This window comes from Orbicella franksi, chromosome 1 (genome assembly GCF_964199315.1).
Source record: "Orbicella franksi chromosome 1, jaOrbFran1.1, whole genome shotgun sequence".
In the NCBI taxonomy this organism is placed as follows: Eukaryota; Metazoa; Cnidaria; class Anthozoa; order Scleractinia; family Merulinidae; genus Orbicella; species Orbicella franksi.
The window spans coordinates 8,900,524-8,905,183 of record NC_138145.1 but is presented as its reverse complement, the minus strand read 5'-3'; the positions used below and the strand labels follow the sequence as shown (position 1 = coordinate 8,905,183).

General features: G+C 39.8%; 1 protein-coding gene across 1 annotated transcript in view; it reads left to right on the top strand.

Annotated features, from left to right (window-relative positions):
* Window positions 1–1,256: 1,256 nt before the first annotated feature.
* LOC145488197 (tetratricopeptide repeat protein 28-like) overlaps window positions 1,257–4,660 on the top strand; it is a 22,284-nt gene continuing 18,880 nt past the window's right edge. Inside the window, exon 1 of the mRNA XM_081467005.1 lies at window positions 1,257–2,988. The gene's annotated coding sequence lies outside the window, so the exon portion shown is untranslated. The remainder of the gene's footprint in view (window positions 2,989–4,660) is intronic.

The following is a 4,660-nucleotide window of genomic DNA, read 5'->3' as shown; positions in this document are numbered from 1 at the left end:
TGCATCGCGTAGAATGCCTATTGTTCTCGGGACATTTACTTGCAGTCGAATAAAAATTATAGGTCTGTAATATTAGCAGCGAAGCGTAAACAGGGACGCTCTGATTGGTCAAAGATCACGTACGCTTTCCTCCGAAGGGAATACTGCCTTAGCTCATTAACTTGTCAAGGCGGGGCTAAGAAACAAAGGCCTCGAAAGTTATTCTTTATTCTATTGTTTCCGATATCGCGTATTTCAAGCTGGCTATTTCAAGCGTTGGACTTGTAATGGATATTTGCATCCGATTTTTACCATAGGCCATTACATGTATCCGGGTTTTTCGTACCAACGTCTTTTCGTACCACCCATTTTCGTACCACCTACATACACGTTCGTACATGTTCGTACCACATAAACATACATTCCAAATAGCACAGATTTAGACTATCTGATAGTCTAAATGAGATTTTAGATGTATAGCATGGTTTTGGTGTGATTTCTTTACGTAAAGGATATCACAGAAGAAGTTCCGGAGAATAATTATCCACGGAATAACACTCTTATCTTCACGCGAGCGAATTATTCTGTGACAAAAACTTCGGAGATTGTTGTCACACAATAACTCGTTCGCCTCTTCGAAATTTTTCAGTAATTGGCGATGTTTCCCTTACTTTATTCGCCTTGAAAACCCCCTAAAACTTTGCAAGGAATAAAAAGAATTGTTTCTTTGCTAAAGATCTGGTCTTGAAAGCCGAGCTTCTCAAAAATATCTGACTGATGACACCAGTCTTCACGCTGTTGTTGTCACATAATAACTCGCTGGCCTCTTTGAAGTTTTTCAGTAATTGGCGATGTTTACCTTACTTTATTCGCCTTGAAATCCCCTAAAACTTTGCAAGGAATAAAAAAAAATGTTTCTTTGCTAAAGATCTGGGCTTGAAAGCCGAGTTTCTCAAAAAAATCTGACCGATTGACACGAGTCTTCACGCTGTTGTTGACAATAACTTGCTCGCCTCTTTGAAGTTTTTCAGTAATTGGCGATGTTTACCTTACTTTATTCGCCTTGAAATCCCCTAAAACTTTGCTAGGAATAAAAATAATTGTTTCTTTGCTAAAGATCTGGGCTTGAAAGCCGAGTTTCTCAAAAAAATCTGACCGATTGACACGAGTCTTCACGCTGTTGTTGTCACACAATAACTCGCTGGCTTCTTTGAAGTTTTTCAGTAATTGGCGATGTTTACCTTATTTTATTCGCCTTGAAATCCCCCAGTATTCGTTCAATTTAAAATAAGAAAGTTCAATTAAAGAAAGTGAATTTTTGGTGCGGATTGCTACTCTCGTGTTTTGTTCTGGGCGCTTGGCGAATGAGCAAACAATATATCCCTATTTAATACATAGACTAAGGAAAGTGCCCCACAGGCAACAGCTATGCCGCCTTGGCCGATAGAAATATGAATTTCACACATTCTCGATTCTATTCAATCTTGTTTAAATTCGAAATTCTACGCGAACAATACATTTGGCTAGCTTCATTTCTGGCTTCAACCTGTTTTTTCTTTTTGTTGTTGTGGTTGTTGCTGTTGTTTTGTTTTCGTTGTTTCATTTATTCGTTTTAATATTTCAAACTTCGCAACTTTTTTCGCTGCAGGATACGCGGCTAGTGTTTATGCCATTACACTCTTTTCTTCACAATTTTTAGTTTAGGGCCAGACGCATGCTCGAGGGCAATGCTTGTCTTTGGAGGCCTGGGTATCGACTATACTCAATTAGCCGATCAATCCACGAGCGTGCTTACTTCTAACATGAATGCTGTTACATTACTTGCTGCCTACTGTGTTGTGGATAGTGAGTAGCCTAGCAGTGTGGGATGTAGCAAAATGGCGGCGGCTTTTTTTTTGTCTTAGAAGTGTCTTAAGAGGATTGAGATAATTAAAAGTTTTGGTTGCGCCCTCATCAACTATCACGTGAAATAGATGTTTCGAGCCCGTAATCCCATCATTAACTAGTCCGGTTGAGCAACAGGCACCAAAACTGCCCCAATTTGCGACTAAGATGTTTTTTGCAAGGAATCGAAAAATGCTATCACTGGAATTTTGCTGGAATTTTTGGTCAATGCGGTGCTAATATCACATTATGTACATCGGTGTGACACGCAACCTATTTAATTGTGATAATCTCAAACTAGCATAAGTTACTATTTTTCCGGCACGGAGCAGAGGGCTAGGGGTGGGCTCGAGGTGCGCGGCGTTCAGCGGGATTAGGATTTGAAAAAGTTGCCGTTAGCAGGGTGAGACATTCTTTGGTCAGCCTTCAACGTGTGCAGTTGTAAAGTTCGGTTTTCCTTTCCTTGGTTTTGCACGAACATTACTTTCCGATTGTTATTTTCCTTTGGTGCTGCCATTTTAGTACATCACTCTAATTTACTTCATTTGTGTACTACGTTTAATTACGATACCCTAAAACCCCAAGGGTGGCACCACTGCCTTGGTCGGGGGCACAAGTTCCCTTATTTTTTCCACCTCCCGATTTTTCGGGGTTTTTGTCCAACGCGGCCAATTTAATCACGATTTGCAAAATCATAAAAAAGCACTTGGGTAAAGATATACACGACATTAGTTAAAATACACAACAATGCAAACGAATACAAAAGTCTGCCCGACGTTTTCAGTTTGACATCAACACTCACACATGCGTTGTTTTTATAAGGTTGTCAATCATGAAAAGCAATAAGCAAGACAACAACATGTCTCGACGTAGTTTAGATACAAGTTATCTATTGGAATACGTTTTGCAAAGTAGTTGTAATCATTTCAAAACAACCGTGAACCTTGTGCTGGCGCTTCAACCTCGTTTGGAGGGGGAAACGACAATACCCTGGGAACGAGGCTGCTTGGCTGAAGTTTTGCGCGACGGCGAAGATAAACAAAACCCTAATTATACAGTCGAGGAATAGCAGTTGTCGACATCTTGAACGTAAATCGGGTGATCAAAGTAGTCAGGTTTATTCAGGTTAGTGGTTTCTTGTTCCAAAGAACATATTGTAAAATTACAGTAGGTGTTCAGGAAGAGTTATCAGTGAGTTTTCTTCATTGGGCTGCGCGCCTCTCCTGTATGCGGAATTATTATTCCAAGTTACAGAAGCTGAAGATTTAGACTTTGTAATTTGCCTTAAGGTTACTTAAAACCTTCGCGGGTGTCCTCCAGAAAAAAAATTCGTACGCACGCTGTTTTTTTTTAGGAAACCCCCACAAACTATATATCAACAGAAAGGTTATAAAATGTAGAATTCGATAAAATTATGTTTTGTTTTGGATTTTGCTTTCCAAAGGCGGCAGAGGCCGTCAACTCCAAAATGACCGAATGACGTTCCAGCTAATTAATCGGGTACCAAATGCGATCGTTCATGCAAAATAACTGTGCAGTGTTTATCACAAAGCCTCAATCTCCATTAACATGTCAGCATTTTCTTTTATTTTTATTGGTTATCTTTTTATAGATCTGTCAAGTTCGACTATCGAAAAATTCGCGTAACCTGCTGCGTTAAAGGCCGCCACGAGGAAAATATTTAAAATAAACGAATTCGCGGACACGCTTTTGTTCCATAATATCAGTGAATGTTCTGACCAAATTTCATGGAAAACCGTCAAATCTGCATACCGTGTTAATTTATTGAAAGAGAACGGATTCTCTCGAAAAACAAGTGCGAGTTTTCGCCTTCTAAAGATTTATAAACATATCGCGCCTTCACAGAGCAATGTGTCAACTTGAAAAGCCGCGAGCCAATGAAATAACAGAACCCCTAGCGTTCGCATTATGCAAACTTGAGCTTCGCGGACTTTAATTTTCTTGACCAAAAAAAGTCGACCAATGTAGCCCCGCGAAGGTTTAAAGTAACCTTTATTGTACATCCTTTGGAATAGTGTACGGTGGCTATAAGATATATCCAGCAAGTTATAATTCGAACTCGAACGGCAGCTAGCAACGAGACAGATCTCGACGGTAGGGAATTTGTGTTTTGAGCGAGAGCAGATGTCTTAACCAGTGAGTGAGTTCATTCTCGCAATTAATTAATTATTCGTGAATTACCCGTCAGTCTGAAATTATTATAGAAATACCACGGAATAACTCATTTAATTCTTCTTGGAGTATTAGATCTTTGTTTTGAAATTTCAAGCGATTCCGAGTTCTATTTCGAGCTTGGGCAAATCTCGATGTCTCGACTTAGAAAATGTCGTTGCGTGACATTGTTAATACTGAGACCTATGACGGCGGAGTTTGATTGGCTGTCTGTAGATCGTGTTCACTGTCACGCGATAAAAAAAATGAATCGAAAACCATCCAGTTATATAGCCGGAATAGCCTATGTGGCAAGCGTTTCCGCGGGGTTGAAGAACAAAGAGGAACGGGATTTTCGGTGTTTTGCCCGCGCGAAAAATGGGGCGAGAGCCAAAAAACAGTTTTTTTCTTCAGGCTTCTATGACCCTGAAGATACTTTGTCTTTGCGCAAACTGAAGCATCGCACTCGGAGATCAAAATTTGAACAAGTGCAGCGTAACCGGCTATTAAACTCCCGGTTAAAACTACCCATGTCGACATTTACGAAATTGTTCCTTCTCAGCCGTTGTTATTTAAAATAAAATAAAATAAAATATGGCGATGTTCATGAAAAATTCAATTTCTT